General features: G+C 46.2%; 1 protein-coding gene across 3 annotated transcripts in view; it reads right to left on the reverse strand.

Annotated features, from left to right (window-relative positions):
- The window catches only part of LOC147032524 (contactin-3-like), a 217,909-nt gene extending 216,677 nt beyond the window's left edge, over positions 1 to 1,232 (reverse strand). For 2 of the 3 annotated variants that reach the window (XM_085870237.1, XM_085870235.1), the window contains exon 1: positions 1,081 to 1,231. The gene's annotated coding sequence lies outside the window, so the exon portion shown is untranslated. Of the gene's footprint in view, positions 1 to 1,080 lie in introns of all 3 variants that reach the window. The other variant, XM_085870233.1, reaches the window with a different exon arrangement.
- Between the last annotated feature and the right edge of the window lie 19,550 nt (positions 1,233 to 20,782).

Here is a 20,782-nt window from a genome sequence, read left to right on the forward strand (position 1 = left end):
GGCTCGCGGTTTGAGGTTTTTTATATTTTTTTTGCATGTACGGGCACGTACTAGTATTGATAAATTTTCAGAATATGTTTGGTGACCCGAAACCAACTCTTTAATGTTTTTTTTTTTTTTGTTCATAATAAAATGCTTAATCTTTCACATATTTTGTTATGAATTAAATCCATCTATGTTATTAAATTTGGCTAACGGTACATTCTACCCCTCCCTTTTGTTACCACCACTGAACTGATAATAAATAGAATGTTCATTGCCATTCACATCACACAGAGCCCGGTGTAGCTGCTGGACGCCATCTTGGTTAGCACTTGATGATGGGTGAAGGCGATTTCCGTTGTGCGTTTGACTGTAATTTAGAACGAGAAACGATCGTGTTTTTCACCTTTTGTGCGATAGTTTTCAATAATAAACTTTATCCAAGTAACTATAACACTTTCCTTTTCATAATAACGTTCGAGAACAAATATTGTTTATTTGGAAGTGTAAAGAACTGGGGGAGGTTTAAGGGAAGCTTAAGAAGATCAAATCTTCCCGATTATTTCACAATTTTTTTTTTGGTCAAAATTTAAAACATGAGTCTACCTGTCGTTTTTTTATTACGTACCAAAGTGATGCAAATCAAAGTGTTGAAATATAACCAGTTTATGTACAGTAATACCTAAATCGTTGGTAGAGTGAGCAGCTGACAGAATGTACATGTCTGCTGCAGGCAGAGTGATTCATCCCTGTGTGCCGTCCCTCGAATGGACGTTACACTGGACGTCCCATCGCGCAATCACCTCAAAGCAGTCCAGTTATCGCCAGCACCATCCGGTTCGTGAAAGACGGGTCAAACTTCCCTCAGCCGAACTGACGTGAAGGTGGGAGTAATGGTGGCCGTGAACATAAACACACTCGTTAATCCTCCCCACATACAAAAAAAAAATGTTATAAACCAATTTGCGACCGACAAACAAATCGATTTACCAACGGGGTTCAACAGACTGATGAACGCCAAATGAGAAGCTGTGATACTGCAGTGATATTTCAGAGTAAAAATACACCATTCCCGTTCATCAACATATTAAAAAATACCTGTGAAAAGTCTTTCCACAACCCTCCTGTAAAGTTTGGAGCAGCTTATTGTCGCACAAAATGTCATTTTAACATTTATTTGTTTTTTTCAATCTGGAACACGTTCCAAACCACTTTGATTCCGCGACGCGAATCAGCCAACTGTTGCTAACGAAAATGGCGCCGGTCACGTGACCTCGGGCTCAAGGTCTGAGTGTTCTATTTATTTTCAATGTTTTATATATTTTGTTACTTTGGTGTTGATTAAATCCATCTATGTTATTAATGAAATGAAAGCGAGAGAAGAACCTTCAGAGTTTAGGCTTTATTCCATTTGATTGAAGCCGCTTCTACGGGAACACCAGGGAATACAGGTGCAGCAAGGAGTACATAAGCAGTAATGTATACACGTGCAACTAATCACCGCAAAATAAATCAGTATAAGCACGGAGTCCAATATACTCTCAATTCTTACCATTCAACGAGCACCAAGTGAGCCGCCGCCGCAAACGACAATGCCCCTGGGACAATACCCCCGACCGAGCGGAATCTTAGCTTTATCTATTCCGTGCTCGAACCGTGCGACATGTGATCACACGTCACTTCCTTCAATTCACCACATTTTCCCCGTCTTTAAAATGTAACTAGAGGCCCAACTAACGCACCATGATTACTTCAGCACTACAGGAGTATACATTTCAAGCAACGCGAACTATCTAAACTACAGAAGCACACATGCCAAGCAGTGATTATTTTGAGTTGTAGGAGCATGGTAATGAGCATCGATATATGATGTAATGAGCATATAGGAGCATGAGCATCGAGGATGCCGGTAATCCCCTTTACAGATTGAGTCGGCGAGGGGGTATTATCCGTCGACCTCTCCGGGAGTAAATGGCGGTTTCACTTGAGGGAGGCTTCCGATCCTCTTGGTGAGCCTCGACTCGTGCCGGGGATGACTCCCCGATCGCTCTCGGGTGGAACGCGGCAGCTCCGTCGCCACCGTTCTCGGGTGGAGTTCCTGGGGGGGGGGGAACACCTGGGGAGGGGATGTCAGAGGGAGGAGTGCCAGATGGTGGTGTACCTGCGGGAGGAGTACCTGAGGGAGCCAAATGGCGAACCGACACAGTGGTCTCCCTGCCAGCCGGGAGCCTGACATGACCATACTCTGGATTAGTATCGATGAGTTCGACCCCCTCCACCATGGGTTCATACTTGCTTTGTCGTACCGGGCGTTTCATGAATACTGTTCCGGGATGGGTTAGCCAGTTGGGCACCGATTGGCCGTCAACATAACGTCGCTGGTGAGTAAACATTCGTTCGTGAGGAGTTGCATTGGTGGACGTGCAGAGCAAAGAGCGTGTGGAATTCAGAGCGTCGAGAAGGGTAACCTCCCACTGCTTGGGCCCCAGTCCTCTTGATTTCAACGCCAGAGTTACGGCTTTCCAAATAACTCCATTATATCGTTCCACCTGCCCATTACCCTGTGGGTTGTAACCCGTCGTTCGACTAGTTGCTATGCCGTGCTCTAATAGGAATTGTTTTAGCCCAGCCGACATGAAACACGGCCCTCTGTCTGAATGTATGTACGAAGGTTTCCCAAACATAGCGAAGAGGTCAGACAGACATTTCACGACAGTGCCCGAGGTCATATCCGAGCACGGAAATGCGAAAGGGAACCTTGAATATTCATCAACAACAGTGAATATGTATCTGTTGTCTGTCTCGGTCGGCAGGGGCCCTTTGAAGTCAATGTTTAGTCTCTCGAAGGGAGAAGTGGCCTTGATCAATCTGCCAGAAGCCGCGCCATAGAATCTGGGTTTTAGTTCAGCACAAACAGGGCATGAAGCATTCATTTGTTTAATATCTTCGATAGAATAGGGAAGGTTTTGTCTGCGCACGAAATGTGCCATTCTGGTTACCCCCGGGTGGCACAGAGACACATGGAGGTCTTGCAAAGCCCGACTGATTGTCGCCGAACAGTAGACCCGAGAGAAGGTGTCTGCAGCAGGGTTTTCCCTCCCGGGCCGGTAAACAATGTCGTAACTATAGCAGGCTAGGTCTATCCGCCATCTCATAATTTTTTCATTCTTAATTTTCCCGTTATTTTTCCCATCAAACATGAATGCCACGGATCGTTGGTCCGTGACGAGCGTGAAATGGTTTCCCAGTAAATAGTGTCTCCATTTACGTAGGGCTTCGACAATAGCGTACGCTTCCTTCTCTATTGCTGAGTGTCTCTGCTCGCTTCCTGAGAGAGTTCTCGAGAAGAACGCGACGGGTCGCCCAGACTGGTTAAGCGTCGCAGCTATCGCGTGATCAGAAGCATCTGTTTCCACCATGAAGGGCACCGAGCTATCGATCGATAATACCACGGAATTACTGATATCATCTTTGAGGCTGTGGAAAGCTTTTACAACAGCGGCATCTGGTGGGAAGTTTTTGCAATGCACTAGGGGATGTATTTTCTCGGAGTATTGGGAAATCCATCTTGCATAGTAAGCGAACATGCCGATCACCCGGCGCATTGTCTGCAGGTCCTGAGGTGGGGGTAGCTCACGAAGTGGGCGCAATCGTTCAGGATCAGGCTTAATCGTGCCATCGGCTATTGTGTAGCCGAGAAGGTCAATTGACCTTGCCGAGAATACGCATTTCTCGTAGTTGAGGGTCAGATTATATTTTCTAGCAATGCTCAAGAATCTGTCCATATTCATATCATGTTCCCCCTGATCCTTACCGCACACTGTGACATTGTCCACGTAAACAAAAGTGTCTTTGAGGTTTTCATCTGAGATGATGTCGTCCATAACTCGTTGGAAGCAAGCTACTCCATTCGTGACACCGAACGGAATCCTCCTGAATTGGTAGAGGCGTCTACCTGCCTGGAATGCGGTGTAAGGTTTGTCTTCCTCTCGGATGGGAATTTGATGATAGGCGCTTCGCAAATCGATGGTGCTGAATATCTTATAATTGGCCACGCGTTCGACCATCTCGTCTATGCGCGGCAAAGGGTAGGCATCGAGTTGGGTGAAACGATTGACCGTTTAGGAATAATCGACAACCATTCGTTTCTTATGATTCTGATTGGCGGTGACCAACACCTGTGCGCGCCATGGCGAATCACTCGGTTCTATAATTCCTTCTTCCAGTAATCGCTTGGTCTCTGAAGTGATGAAGTTCATATCAGCAGTGGTATATCGCCGCGATTTGATCGCTATCGGTTTACAGACCGGCGACAAGTTAGCAAACAGCTGGGGGGACGTTACCTCTGCGGTGGTCAAAGCATTTAAAATTAGACGAGGTTTGCTTCCTCCAAAGGGTATTTCGACGCTCGTGTGCTGCTTGAGGACATTATGACCCAGAATTACGTCTGCGCATAAATCACGAAGCACCAGTACCCTTACATCCCGATGCGTGTACCCTTTTACGTCCAATTCAACATTGCAGTACCCTCGTACGCGGAACTGTAGTGATGTGGCGGCCATGCATACCGTATTGTCTGTCGGGTGGATCTTCCATTTCCTGCCCTTCACTAGCGAGCCGTTGACGAAACTCTCAGAGCTACCGGTATCAATCAGAGCCTCAGCCATATGCCCGTTAATTCGTACGTTGATGATAGCCTTGGATAGATTCCCCGGTGAGGCTGCAGTTAGTTTCTTTTGTGAGTAGAGAGCCGCAGAAGTGGGTTTATTTTTCCTTAGAGTAGATTTACATACCCTGGCATAATGCCCTTTCTTGTCACAATTCATGCATGTGGCATCTCTGGCGGAGCATTTGTGGCGGGGGTGTCTTTTGTACCCACAAAAGAAGCATTTCCCAACCGGAGTAGTTGCTGAGGAGTTTGACGAGGTCTGGGTATCCGACTCCTCGGGTTTTTCTCCATCCCCTGTGTCAGGCTGTGTCTGTGTCTGTGGGGTTCCTTGAGTTTCCACCATAGCAGCGTTCATTAGCATCATCGGTGTCCCAAATGACTCAGATTGCTGCTGAGCCGTATCCATCGCTCGAGCCTGGTCGACTACCTTTTCAAGAGTGGGTTGCGCTTTCTCTAGTAAGCGTTGCCGTATGTGGGCTGACCTGAGTCCTTGGATAAATGCCTCTCGGGTCGCTTCATTTCGGTGTTCCTCGGCGTTTACGGCCCGGAAGCTGCCGTCTTTTCCCAGCTGTTTCAGAGCTTGCAGGAACTGATCGATTGTCTCCCCGGCTGCTTGCTTGCGTGTGTTGAGAAGATGTCGTATGTACACCTCGTTCTTGCGCTTCACGTAGAGCGCCTGCAACACGTCGATCGCTGCTTCGTAGGTGTCACACTCCGAGAAGAGCCTGTATACGCTGGGCGAGACATGATTCACAAGGGCGGCCAATTCGTCGGCTCCCTCTTCGATGATGGTCAGATAGTGTGAGAAGGAACGGAACCAATGCGACCATTTCATTTCTGAGTCAGTCGCGTTTGGGTCTGCGTCGAACCTCTCTGGTTTGTAGATCTTGTCCATCGTTGGTTGAGAGAGCCGAGAAAACCAAATGGAATAAATTGAAATGAAAGCGAGAGAAGAACCTTCAGAGTGTAGGCTTTATTCCATTTGATTGAAGCCGCTTCTACGGGCACACCAGGGAATACAGGTGCAGCAAGGAGTACATAAGCAGTAAGGTATACACGTGCAACTAATCACCGCAAAATAAATCAGTATAAGCACGGAGTCCGATATACTCTCAATTCTTACCATTCAACGAGCACCAAGTGAGCCGCCGCCGTAAACGACAATGCCCCTGGGACAATCCCCCCGACCGAGCGGAATCTTAGCTTTATCTATTTCGTGCTCGAGCCGTGCGACATGTGATCACACGTCACGTCCTTCAATTCACCACAATTAAATTGTTTTAATACTTGTTTCAGTTGATTTGGGTGATGGTTTGGATACGTATCGCTTTTTGAATGGTACTGTCCGGAGTCCATCCCCCCCCCCCCTCACGATCCACATGGTTTGGTTTGGTTGAGTCCACATTCCCGCTCGATTTCTTTTCATAATAAAACGATTAATGTTTAATTTATTTTTTAAATTTTGGTTGCGTGCACAAGTCCAGAGACAAAGTAACTTCGTCACATTCGAATCACCATCATGGTTTCAGCAGTTTTTGAGGAAGTACAGGCTACAGTTTAACATTGTTTTGAGAGGGGAACAAGAAGAAGTACAAATTGGTGTTACAGCATCTCCCATGATGGTACTTTAGCGATGTATTTTGTTGTCTTTTTAAGCCTTGGTCGTTCAGAAAACGCTCGAGAATAAAAGTTATGGTTTTTAATTGCTTTTTACTTCACTCTTTAGGAGTTTATGAGCGTATCATTGTGTACACATTTGAATGGGTGGCCATTTTTTTCCCTGTATCATTCCTCTAGATGGAGTACTACTGGACTCAGGGTGGTCACTTGATGCAGAAGAGTTGTTGTTTTCTTTTGAACACGCAGTTCACGCTTGATTTGGCGAGACCGGTTATTAATGTGCATATCACAATCCTTTTGCTCTCCTTGATATTTCCTCTTGTCTATTGCATTGGGTATATTTCCATGTGCCCAGAATAAATTGTCACCCTGAGACCTCACTCTCAACTCCGAGCATATTTCTTCGGCGACATTAATGGCGTCATGGACAGGATCCAGGCAGGCATTGAGACGAAAGGGGTAGTGAATAGAAGATGACAGCCAATTAAGACCCCAGATAGATTTGCTCTTGGACCCTTGGGAGCAGAAACTGGTGGAGGCCAGTGTGATGTAACCAAGTTTGAAGGTGAATTGCATATTATGTTCCACCCATGTTATGCTTCGTCCATATTCATGTTTTGCTTCGTCCATATTCATGTTTTGCTTCATGCATATTGATGTTTTGCCTCATGCATATTCGTGTTTTGCTTCGTGCATATTCATGTTTTGCCTCATGCATATTCGTGTTTTGCTTCGTGCATATTCGTGTTTTGCTTCGTGCATATTCATGTTTTGCCTCATGCATATTCATCTTTTGCTTCGTGCATTTTCATGTTTTGCCTCATGCATATTCGTGTTTTGCTTCGTGCATATTCGTGTTTTGCTTCGTGCATATTCATGTTTTGCCTCATGCATATTCGTGTTTTGCCTCATGCATATTCATGTTTTGCTTCGTGCATGTTCATGTTTTGCCTCATGCATATTGTTGCAAATTTTGGCCCGCCTGGCGTGCGATCGGCCACGTAACTCAAATCGCGACACATCGCCCACCGAAACGGACAATTCAGTCGTGACCCTCCTGGAACTACCGCCAGGAGCCAATCACGGGTGGGGGTTTAACCTCACCTCTACCCGCGCAAAATAGGGTGAATCACCGAATGTCGATATACCTAAGTACGCGTGCGGGTAGCATACCGAGTACTTGTACCACGCCGCAGGTCGGCTCCGGACACGAGCCGCTTAAGCGGCTCGTTCCGTGCTGCAGGGATAACTGAGCGGAGTTATCGCTGACCTCGACGGTTCAGATTATTTATTGGGTGTCTACACCCGCTACCAATCCCTTCCGTGATGCAAGATGGAACTTTCAAACAATGGAAAGGATGCAACGAAACGGGAAACAATTTGACAAGCACATTTATTTCAATCTCAGACAAGCACGTATTTTACAGCCATACAAAAATGCACGTATAACAGTCAAAGCAATGAAAGCAACGCAGAGCTACAACCGAATAAAGCAATGTACAAGCACTTATTCAGGTTTACCTAAAAGACTGGCACCAAACACACATTTACACAAAAAGCAAATGAAAGCCACCCTCATAGGCAAGGGGGCAAACAGGTCCGTGGGACCTGGGTGAGCGGCCAGGTCCACGAGACCGAAGGGGTCTTACCCGTGCCCTCGTGGCGCGATGGCGGGCTCGCCGCAATGTCAGCGTAACGTGCCTGACTCCGTGCCCCTGGCGTGGTCGGTGAGCTCTTTTAGGCGTGCGTTTCGCAGGCACGTGTTGGTCGGTCGACACCACGGTTGGGGTGGGGAGCGGACGGGGTTACCGGCACTATCTCAGCGCGGATGAAGGAAATTGTTGATGCTCGGGGTGGAGAGAGGGGAATGGCGGACGCTCCGTCCCGCTAGCGGGGCCTTGGGACCGCACCGACTCCGGCGAACTCTCGCCTCTGAGCCCTCTTCCGTGTCCCTGCTTCACTCCGCGACTCGTCCCTCGACCTCAACTCCGAGCTCCGTCCCCTTCGCCGTCCGATCCCTGCAAACACACGACTCAGACTCCGCGACCTCCGTCTTCACTTGACCAGCCAGCCAAACACAGCACCCGCGAGTCGCCTTGTGCTCACGTCTTTATAGACTGGGGGAGGAGCGTGTATGTAAATTCACGGATCAAAACGCGCTTGGAGGCGGGGCCACGCCACCCGATGTTCAGCCATTTGTCGAGCAAAAAGGGGGCGTGAGCCTCTCCTGATCCAATTTCCCTCCTAAAAGGAGTCCACATGCATCACGCTTGGGGGCGGGGCCACACTGCCCGACACTCGCCCATTGGATGGAGAAAAAGGGGGCGTGAGCCTCCCCTGATCCGATTTCCCTCCTAAAAGGAGTCCATTTGTACTCGCGGCTCGACACGTTTGACAAGAATCACTGAACAGGCCCTGGGCAGCATGACGTTCGGTGTTGACAGTTGGTGTGGTTGTTGGTTGTGGAAGGAGAAAGGCGAAGGTGGTGGGGGGTTTGCTGTGGTGGTTTGAGTTTGTTGGCGGGCATCGTTTGGGAATGGCGGTGAAGCGATGCTTGCGGGATGGAGTTGTGGAGGTAAAGAGGCGAACGTGGTGGTGTTTGAGTTGTTGGGGGATTATTGGTCCAAAATAACGATAGAGAAAGAAAAACGGCTAACTCAAAGCGTCGCAGCCCGGATGAATCACACATATTCCCTTTAAACAATGAGTGTGGACTAACTACACATGAACTTATCGATATATCTAACCTGAGGACCTTTCTGGTGTATTGCAAATTTCCACAGCCGTAACAATATTCATGTTTTGCTTCGTGCATATTCATGTTTTGCCTCGTGCATATTCATGTTTTGCCTCATGCATATTCATGTTTTGCCTCATGCACATTTATGCTCTGGCAAGGGGCGAGAGGGTGTGGCCAGGTGAGGAATCGTGCTGTTCATTTTGGGGGCATGTAACTCATGTTGTTCTTGTTGTTATTGTCATTGTTGGTATGTGGAGGGTTGTTTTCCCCCTTGGGCCAGATGTCATCATTCATGGCACTGTGGGTGCAGTTGAGCATGCGTCTGGACTTCCTGTGCACGGTTTTCGAGAAGAATGGAGCCATCTTGTGTGAGTGTTCGTCGTCGAGATTTGCATCGGGTTAGGAATGTAGTGTGGTCTCCGGCAGTTAGACTCTGCCGACTGATGTGACCGCTCTGATGGAGAGTTCTCTTGGGTTTCCTTGTGGTCTCGGACCATTCGTAGTGAAGCTTTTTGGTTTCTGACTTTAAGGGGATTGCCAGTCCTGGTAACGTCATTGACCTGCAGATAGATTGTGGTAGGTGAGTCTGTTCGGCTTCATGTAAATATGCTTTATTAATGTTCGGTTGTAATTTTGTTACTATTCAGTGAATTATAATTAAAAGGTTGTAAGAGTTTGTAAAATATGATCCAAGCCATGTGATCTTGGTGATTGAAAGACATTGTACAATGAATGATGAAATGAGTCTGTTACTATTACATGCCAAATCCTGTTAGAGACAAGTGTTAGGACTTATTTCAGAGGCTAGCATCACCAAGTTCTGTATATGTTGCATATCGTGTGTATTGTCTCATAGCAAAGCATTATGGCTCTGTTTAATACATGTGAACAAGGCTGGCAGTGCTGACATCTAGTTTAAAGGAATGGACACGATGTTTCTTATAATATTGACAATCATGTGTAATATTGCTTTGCTTGGGATGTGTCAGGTGATGATCGCTCTCGCGATTGGTGGCACTTGTATGCACCAGGGATCCAATTTGTTGCAGTTATGTTGATTGCCATGGTTCAGACATCATTCGTCCATGCTAAGGTAAATAACAAATCTTGGCTGATGGATGTGTGTGTAGTACAGTGGCCATATCTCGACATGTACAGTATGTATTGCATAACACATGTAATTAGGGGTTTCTGAGATGGGTGATATAATTTGTTGATTACTTGATGTTATGTGTACTGATAAACAATGTTTCAAACATCATTAGAGTATGTAATAACTTCATGTTACATATGTCGTTACATTGTGATCTTCTAATTGCAGCACTGACTATTCTATGCATATCACTTAATGGATGTTAATGTTTATTTTATAGGATGGGTTACAGCCTTATGTGCCAACAAAGTGATACCACTGGCCTCTGTAGATGAGTTAAGCTGTTGTTGACACTGTATTGGCTTGGTAAACTTGTGGTTACACACAATGGATTGTGACTGTAACCAGAACAACATGGAGTGTGGTGAACAAGCAGCCATAAGTGTAATTAAACACAGCAGTCTAATTCATCATTGTCTGTTTCTCTTTAAGTAGAGAGCCCGCATCTAACTCAGTTAAAAGGGGTTCTTTCCTGTCTGGCGGAACATGTGGTTTTGCGGAAAAGATATGGTTTTTACTGTTACACTTGGAGTGTTTTAAAATAAAGAAAAAGTGATTGAAACCTCTGCAAGTGTTGGTTATACTGCTTGAAGCATTCTTATTCAAGAACTGGAACCCACAGGATCGTATAAACCTGACTTCACGTTTGTCTCGCCTCCGGGAAGAAGAGTCGCCATGGAGAGCTCGCTTCACATGCAGTCTGTTGCTGGCTCCCCTGGTTCATCCAGAACCGCCATGTCGAGCTTGCTGCACACGCGGTCTGTTCCTGGTTTGTGAAACTCTTCCAGGGCTTTGCTCATGTTGAAGGCCAGAGCAGAAGCAGCCGAGGCCTCTGTCAGAGCTGCCATGGGCTTTAAATCAAATAAATCTCGAGGAACAGATGCAGCAATGATTGGCTGCATAGCAACAGAGTGATCTCGAGCAGAAAAAGACACAGCAAAAGCAGCTATAGATGCAGCAACAGATTCCGCAACAGATAGAGCAACAAGTGAAAACTACACAGCAACAGATACATCTCAAACAGCGGAAGCTGGAGGAAGAAACTGCCGTAACTCAGGCCCGTTTAGAAGTAGTCAGACGCTCTGCATTGGGGTGGTTTTGCCAATATTTAAGCAGCTGGATTACCTCCACTTGCAGGGAAGGTGGGAATGCTGTTGTCCAGGAATGCCACATCTTTGCCGCATCCATTCTATCTGAATATGATACTGAAGGTATTCCACTGGATATCCGGGTACATGCTGACTCAGCTACATCACTCAAACCAGTGTCATTTCAGGCAGACTCCCTTTCTCCAGCCATCAATGCTGCAGCACCAGCATCCATGGAGAACTCATCGACATCAAACGTGTCCAGCAGGCATGTTCTGTCTGTTCGGTATAACACAATGCCAGCTCCTGGTCTATCGTACGCAACTCACCAAACACCAATTAATGCTTCACACACAACCTTCATGTCATCATCCTTTCCCAATGCTGTGTCACAGCTGCACATCGACGCCCACTGTGTGAATGTGCCCTGTTATAAGTTCTCCCTCGACATATCATGAGCTTTCGATATGGTCTGGTACCCCGCCCTGCTCACCAAACTCTCTTCATATGGTAGCCAAGGAAATCCCCACTCATGGCTTGCAGACTTCCTCTCCTATCGCAGTCAATGTGTGGCTCTTTATGGAATTCTCTCATCTCCTCTTCCTGTCCAGGCTGGAGTTCCTCAAGGCAGTGTGTGGGCCCTGTGTTTATTCTGGTTTTCATCAATGATCTCTCCAACTCTCTGGTAAATACTCTTTATCTATTTGCTGATGGCTCCTCTGCTGTACCGTCTCTCCCCTCAGATGGGCAGGTAGCAGCCTCTTCACTCTCTGCAGACCTGGATAAAATCACAAGCTGGTCAAACACTTGGAGCATGTCTTTCAATTCTGACAAATCTCACATTCTCACTGCATCTCTCCAAAAGGACCGTCTAGTACTCCCACCCTGCATATATTTTCTCAACAATCCCCTTGAAGAAGTCTTTTCATTCAAGCTTTTGGGCTTCACTATCTGCCATGATCTGTCCTAGGAAAGCCACATTTCCAAGCTGGCAACCAAAGCCAGTCTCCGACTGGGCATCCTCTGTCGTGCAAAGTCCTTCCTTGGCACACCCGAGCTCGCAATCACATACAAAGCTTTCATCCACAGCTTGATGGAGTACTGCTCTCCCCTCTGGGCTGGTGATCTTGCCTCACACTGAGCTCGGCTACACGCTGTGAAAATTAAGGCTTTTAGGATCATTTGTATCTCCCACGATGAAGCTGAGTCTTTGGTTCTCTCACTCTCTCACCACAGGCAAGTTGATAGTCTTTCTATCTCATACTGTCTCTTCTCCGACCTTGCTCTCACTGCTTGTCTGTGCTCTGTCCCACCCCCCCCTCCCTGTATATTTTCGCAAGGCGCTCAAGGTCCACCAGCAACCCCCTTCTGGTGAAACTGCCAAAATCAAAAATTACTGCTCACCTGGACTCTTTCATTCCTCTTTATTTTTTTTTCTACCTCTGGAACAAACTCTCACGTACTCTTCAATCCCACTCTTCCCTCCAGGTCTTCATAAAAGCTATTCACTCCCTTCTCATATCTTCCCCCATCGAAAACCATGATCATTTCTACCCCCGTTACTCCACCACAAACCCACCTCCTTCAAATTCCCTGCTTTCTTTCCTGAAAGGCCCTGTAGTGTCCATCTTGTTTACCCTGTGTACTCCACCCCATCCCTCTCCCGTCCACAGACCTCCAGTCTCTGTTCCCTACTGTTTTTTGCTTTCCTCTCCCACCCCTCTTATTGCCAGCTCCCTTTGTTATATGTTCTCTATGTTAGGTCTTATACGAATGTCTTAGGTCTTATAGGTCTTATAGGTCTTATACGAATAGGTCTTAATGTACACAAAAAAATACAACCAAAAAGAAACGTTTGTGTTTTGGTGTGAAAAACTGCATCATCTCAGTTTCAGGCTACCTTGGATTAGATTCTGGCAGGTTTAGTTAATGTACTTTGTTACATGGATGAAATAGTCGCTACCGAAACAGTTGAAGAACATGTCAGAGTTCTTGAGAAATTATTTGATAGGTTCAATGAACACAGTGTCCATCTAAATGGTGAAAAATGCAAACTTTTCAAAATCGAACTTGATAATTTACATCATTTGTTGAGTGTAGAGGGACTCTGCCCCTTGCAAAGCCAAGTGGAGGCTATTGAGAAGGCCTGTAGACCTAAAAATGTTTCAGAAATAGTCATTTTTGGCATGCTAAATTGTTCTGTAAAGTTTGTCCCAAACTTATCTTCCAAACTGCACCCCCTCTATGACCTATTGAACCAGCACACAAAGTGGGCATGGTCTGCAAAGTGTGAGGAGGTGTTTGTGTCCACGAAAATCATGATCTCAGACGACAAAGTTTGTCTATATTATGACCCCAAGAAACCACTCGTGTAACGTGTAGATGCTAGTCACCAGGAGTTGGGGCGATTTTTTGGTGTCTCATGTGTGTGCAGCTGTCGATGTGCAGCTCTCTGAGACACCAGAATTGGTGTCTCAGACACAAATTGTCTGTGGATGATGGATGTCTGTATGGGGAAGACATGCAGTTATACCATCCCCACTGCAAGAACACTTGCTTCCAGAATTACATTATGAACCCAGGTATGTGTCGGAAGAAGGCCCAAGCGAGGTCATTCGTTTGGTGGCCAGGGCGAGATATGGACATAGAAGACATATTTAGGCCATGTCCTGATTGTGCAGAGCCTCAAGGGTCCCCGAAAACTGTTCTGCTTTTGGAAGAGCTCGAACAGAAAACGGATCAGGATGCAATAGAATAAAAGGAGTAGTGGCGAGGGTGGGAGATACTAACAGTTGAGTTGAAGGACAAAATAAAGGGAGAATTCGACAAACAATGGAGTAGGGAAGAATGGTGTGGAGAGGATGGACACAGAAGGAAACTTCTTCCTCTCCACCCTCTCCCCCCCCCATATCCTCCCTATCCCACTCCTCTCTCCCTCCCTCACTTCTCTCTCTCTTGCCTACCCTTATTTCCCCTCCTCTCTCTCTCCCTCCCCTTTCTCCCCCTCTCCTCGCTCCCCCACTTAATCTTTCCCGCACTCCCTAGTCTCTCTCCTCCCCTCCTCTTACTCCACTCCTCCTCTCCCTCTTTCCCCTCCTCTCTCCTTACCCATCCTTCTCTCTCTGCCCAACAATTCTCTATCTTTCCCCCACTCCCTGACTTTCCCCCACTCCCTGTCTCTCCCCCACTCAGACTGGGTGGTTTGTCATTGTCTTCCCAAAAGTAGTTCGGGCAGGAATTTGTAATTTGGCCACGGTGCTGGCGATAACTTGCCCTCTCTTCGTGAAGGACACCGTGGGGGGGGGATCTTTACATCCATTAACTAATGTCGGAAGATTGGACGCCCAGTTTAACGCATAGGAACGACACACACAATGATTATTCACACACTGCTTGTGAAACACCAGTACATATTTTATAGCAGGGTCGAGATTCAAAACCAGGTGAGACAGCTTCGTGGCAAGTGTGGGTACCTCGATGTCATATCTTATTAAAGCACTTAACTAGAAGGGCACTCGGTAGAGCGCATACCTCCACCATTCAATGCCTGATCCACGAGAATATATCGGGCCGAATACATTTTTGACATGTCATGCTATACATCGCTTTTGGCCCTATCTCTCAATGCTGAAGAATCACTTTAAAAATTAATAATTCTCGTATCTAGATCCGAATTCGGATCTTCACCGAAATCGAATCAATTCGTCCTTGCCACACACCCAACCTGTCCACCAGGTTTCATGCGAATCCGTCCACAACTTTTTGAGATATCCTGCAGACTAACAAACAAACAGACCCAGAAAGAAAGGGGTGAAAACATAACCTCCTTCACCTTCGGTGGCGGAGGTAATAAGAAAATTGTGATTCCATGTTGTATTTATACGTTCAAAATGTACATCTAATAAAAGTACAATCCGAATCCAAAAAGATCGTTCCTCGTGTCCCTGGATGGTGGAAATAGTCTGGTTGTTAGATGGACCCCCCTCCCATGCACCTCCCAGAAAATTTAACGACACATTTTTTTTGTACTCCTAAGGGTGTCCACTAACCAATTTCAAATGTTCCCATCAAAACTAACTGCACCACGGAGGTGAAAATAAATGGCTATCTTGGATTTCATCGTGCGCGAATGGCTAAAGCTAATTATTCCCATAACTTTTGAACTCGGCATCATAGAAAGACAAATAAACCCACTTTTGCAGACACTTTTGACATGAGAAAACGTTTGGAAGCAACATTTTTGAGATTTGTGCATGTCTTGTGGGTAAACTCATTGAAGATATGGGGAAAAATGAAAATTAGACTAGAATTTTCCATGTCTCCTGGGATTGTGCTCTGCTGACCCATGTCCGATGAAGCTAGTGGTGGTCATTCGCTTTTGGAACTGACCAATAGTTTCCTTAGATGTGCTTTGTCCCTCACCATAACCTTTGCCTCAAACGGTTGCCAATGACTGTTTGTGTTTCGATGGAGTATTTTGACATTGGCCTCATCTACACGACTATGTTGTACTTTGCTTTTATCACAAATTCACTGCCTTGCTGACCCCTGTCACATGAGGTTTGCAATGGTCATTCGCTTAAAATTCACCAACAGTACACTTTGTTTCGCTTAGATGTCTCAATCTTGATTTCTTTGTATTTGGTAACACTTTTGGCTTCTATTGCAAGTCATGGGCACACATCGATTATAAAGGAAACTAACTCATTTTAAAATTGTTCAGAAAACAAAATGGACAAAAGGGGCTAAACAAAAAGCCACAGAGTTCTGAGTCCCAATATCCAAAAAGAGTCAAACCTCAAAAGTGTATCTTGCATCTGAACAGTGTTGCTGATAATGGATCATTTACATGTTTTAGAAATATCAGAGGTGATCCAGTTGAGAAACTGACCTCTGTGCATGAAATTCGAGACAAGAGACTGACAGAACCACTTGATTCAAAATATCGCATGGAAGCAGTGTGCAGTCAGATACCCTCGACACTTGAAGGTGCTGATCTGGATGTTGTGGGGTACCACAGACAATGCTATCAAGGTTTCACGTAGAACCTAGACAGGTTACCGCAAACAGACAGCTCACAACCTTCAACGTCATGGCAACATCATTCTCCACATAAGCAAAGTCACCCTAACTCTATGAGCTTCCCACCTGAGTGTGGGAAGCCTGACCTTCTTCCCATCAAGCCTGACCTTCTGCCTGAGGAGCTCGTGAAATTCCTGAACATTGTCTTGTCTGGAAAGCCAGAGGTCAAGAGTGACAAAACTCAGCATCTCATTCTGTCAATCGGTCAAGATCTTTGTCAGTCCATCACTGATGGAGAGTGGAAGTTGCCCAAACACATTCTCCAGTCCACCACCTATAATTAATTGCAGCAAACGATTGACGACGATCTTGAATTGACTCGGTCACTGTGAGTCTTACAGTTTCGGGATAGAGCTGGAGATGGCCTTGACTAAGGCTAGGTTCTAGGTTCTTCTTGAGGAGTTGTCAACCGTGCTCACACCTCACATTGTCAAAGGAGAGGTGAATGTTCTCTTCCATTATGAGTTGGACAATCTCAACAAGGCCCTGACCAATGTACATGGTTCAAATCCAGACAATTCTGCCAGTGGATTAAGGATACAGTGAACCAAACATGATAGTGAAGTGACCAAGAAATGCACATTACCCACTTATGATCGGTCAAAAAAGAGACGCTCGAAGGTCGAAGTTATGAAGTCCCTTCCACATCTTCACATCTACAACAAAGCAGGTCCATCGATGCCTGACAACCCGTCATTCACACCACTACCTGAAAATGATGAACACAAGAAAGCTAGTACGCAGTAATACTATGTGTGGCTTATAAGCAGGATGGTCGGGAGCCATAGAGAGCAGCCTGTTCCTGCACTGGGAGGCTTCATATCTGCGAGACTTCATATGAGAAACTTCGAAGGCAAAGGAAAAGTCAGCCCTCTCAAGAAATTGCAGAAGTTTCCAAAGTTTCAGGATGCTTTTAGGCAGCTGGGAGTTGGTTGCAAGCTGAGGCAGGAGGTGTATAAGTTGCTGGAGGAGTTCACCTCCATAGTCGACAGTCATGCTCACATGACGAACGTCGATGAGGGAAGGGCGCTGATGCTCAAGAAGATGGTGGACAATGAAGAGAAGCTGAACAGCAAGTCCAAGGTCAAGCTCTTCCGTCTGTTACTCTGCAGAGATGCTCTCATCCCTCATATTGACTGGGTGAACTACAGAGTGGGCCAGTGGAAGTGGTCCCACATCCCGATCTACGACCTCCCCAAGCCCAAGAATGGACAAGTCGGACATGGCTGGTTGAAGAGCGATGGCACCCTTGAACCGCTTTGGTCTCTCAGGCCAATCCTTCCTCCTTCACTCGTAGACCTTCTAGGCTCTCCTGAGTGCGAAGATGATGATGAAGAGAATGACGATGATGGACTCAATGATTATGATGCCTTTCTGGATTACCTAGATGTTGACAGAGTCATTTCCTTTGATTTGACCAAAGAAATTCATGATTTTTTTTTTTCTATTTTGCCCCATTAAACTGCTTTTAAGCTCAAAAATGTTGCTTCCAAATGTTTTCTCATGTCAAAACTGTATGGAAAAGTGAGCTTATTTGTCTTTTTATGATGTCTCGTTCAAAAGTTATGTAAATGCTTCGCTTTAGCCATTCTCACATGACAAAATTCATGATGGCCGCCGTAGACCTCCGTGGTGCAGTTTGTTTTGATGGTAAGATCTGAACTTGGTTAGTAAACACCCTTAGCAGTATAGAAATTTGTCGTTAAATTTTCCATGGAGTGCAGGGGGGTCCTTCTCCAAACCACACTAAAAAATACAATCATTCGTAACATAATTACCTTTAAATGAGTGAAAAAAATTGCATTTTGGAGCCATTTTAACTCACATCCCACGGCATATTTTTAAATCAGTGTAGCATATAACGGACAGCCATCCTTGTCATGTACTGTATATATATATATATATATATATATATATATATATATATATATATATATATATATATATATATATATATATATATATATATATATATTGTTGCGCCCGCCGGCGTGCGATCGGCCGCTCGACCCGAATGGCGGCCGCCTAGCCCACCGGAACGGACAATTCTGTCGTGACCCTCTCGGAACAATGCCGGGAGCTAGTCACGGGTGGGGGTTTAACCTCACCACGATCGTGCCAATTGCCCACCCGCGCAGGATATGGTTGCTCGCCAAATTCGATCTACCTAAGTACCTGCGCGAATGGTCGACCGGGCGATCATACCATGCCACAGGCCGACTCTGGACACAAACCGCTCAAGCGGTTCGTTCCGTGCTACAGTGATAACCGAGCGGTGTTATCGTCGGCCTTGACGGTTCCGATTAATTACCGGGATGTTGAACCCACTACGAACCCCTTACGTGATGCAAGATGGAGGGTCAATAAAAAAGGAAAAGAGACGAAGCAAAGCGGGAACAGTTCAACAAGCAAGCATTTTTATTCACACACACACACACACACACACACACACACACACACACACACACACACACACACACACACACACACACACACACACACACACGCACGTATCCACAGCCATACAGTCAAAATGCACATAAAAAGCCAAGGAAGAGTTAAAACCGAATACGCGTACACATGGCACCACTTAAGCAGTTCTACTTGACGGATGGCGCCAACACACATTTACACAAAAGCAAAGGAAAAAGAAAGGAAGTCGCGACTTCCCTTTTTGTGGCTGGTGAGTCCATCTCCCACGACCATCAGCGTGGTCGCACCTGGCCCCGACCTCTCTCGCGGCCGGCGAACCCTCTCCGGCACTCCCCGTCCGGACACAAAGGTCCACCTCACAACTGGCGCTGCCGCGTTTCCCGTCCGTGCCTTCGTGACAGGGCCGCTTGCCAAGCCGCGGGCGCAGGACCTCTTCCCTCGATAAGACAAGCAGACAGGAAGCCTTGAAAACCAGACTCTCGAACCAACTCGACCAACCGAAGACCAACCCTCGACCAACCAAAGACCAACTCTCGACCGACCAACCCAAGGTCCGTCCTGTCCGCCTTTTGTAGCGCGGGGCTCCGCCTTTCGCTCCGCCCCGTTTTCGGCTCCACCTTCCTTCGAGAAGGTTCCCGAAAAGGGGCGTTCCCTCACACTCTCCCTCCACCCCGCCCCGTGCGGGGGCCGTGGGAGTCAGTTTTTGGCTCTGGGCCAGAGAATTATTCCCCCAAAAAGAGGCCCCCACCTTTTCTCACCTTTGACCCCCGGCTCGGATCGCATCTCCCCCACACCGAGCGCGGATAACTCAAACGGGAGAAACAGGCGGGAAAAGCCCACCGAGCATCGTTGTTGGTTTTTGTTTGTTCCTCCGCGGAGATCGCAACCGCACGGGGCCTGTTGAATGGCGAGTGGCGAAGATGTGGTAGCATAGATGGTGGAGGTGGCGTGGTTGTAGTGTGGTTGGCGCTGTGGTGGGGATGGCGTGGTTGTTGAGATGCTGTTTGTTTGAAATAAAAGATAGAGAAAGAAGAACGACTAACTCAAAGCGTCGTAGCCCGGATGGATCACATAAATTCCCTCTATACAACGGGTTTGGGCTAACTACACATGTACCTATGGAGATATCTCACCTGAGGGCCTGACCACATACTTTATGGTGTAATGCGAATCTTTATGACGTTATGGTGTAATGACACAATCTTTATGGTGTAATGCGAATTTCCACAGCCGTAACAACGTATATATATATATATATATATATATATATATATATATATATATATATATATATATATATATATATATATATATATATATATATATATATATATATACATATGTCAAAAGTGACGGGTTGGAATTATTTTATTCAAAATATTCAAGGAGACTGGAAGATATGATGTTTTAATTCAAAGCAAGACAAAACATTATTTTAAACCACGACATGTGCAAATGTGACCATATTTTCGTTATTTTCTTGGGCATTTAATTTCGACAGTGCAACCTCGTGAGCATGCCAAAGTACAAAAGCCTCGGCCTACCATCAGATATGCTTATATCTTCTTCATTAGACATCCTACGGATGGAAATGAACACTCGTTTTACTCTGCGTGCATTGTACATCACGTGCAGTGAATTTCATCTCCCTGTGCCCTGTGTTTCTTGTTATTTAAGAAAACGCTTCTGTACGACACCCTTGAGGCCTGGTTGCAAGTCACCCTCTGCAATTGCCAAATAAGAGATTATTATTTTTTGTATACATTGTTGAGGCTCGTATGAGAGCTAACACACAATGCACAGCAAGGGGGGGGCATGAAACAAGAGGGGCAGGAAAGGGAAGACCAAACAGTGGGGAACAGAGGCATTAGGAGATCTGTGGAAGGGAGAGGGATGGGGTGGGGAACGTGGGGGTATACAAGTTGGGCATTACAAGGACTTTCTCGAAGGAAAGCAGGGAATTTGAAGGAGGTGTTTTGAAGGAGGTTTCCACAGTGTGAGGCTGAGAATGGTAA

This window comes from Eptatretus burgeri, chromosome 2 (assembly GCF_056783735.1).
Source record: "Eptatretus burgeri isolate ZD-2024b chromosome 2, Ebu_testis_v1, whole genome shotgun sequence".
NCBI lineage: Eukaryota > Metazoa > Chordata > Myxini > Myxiniformes > Myxinidae > Eptatretus > Eptatretus burgeri.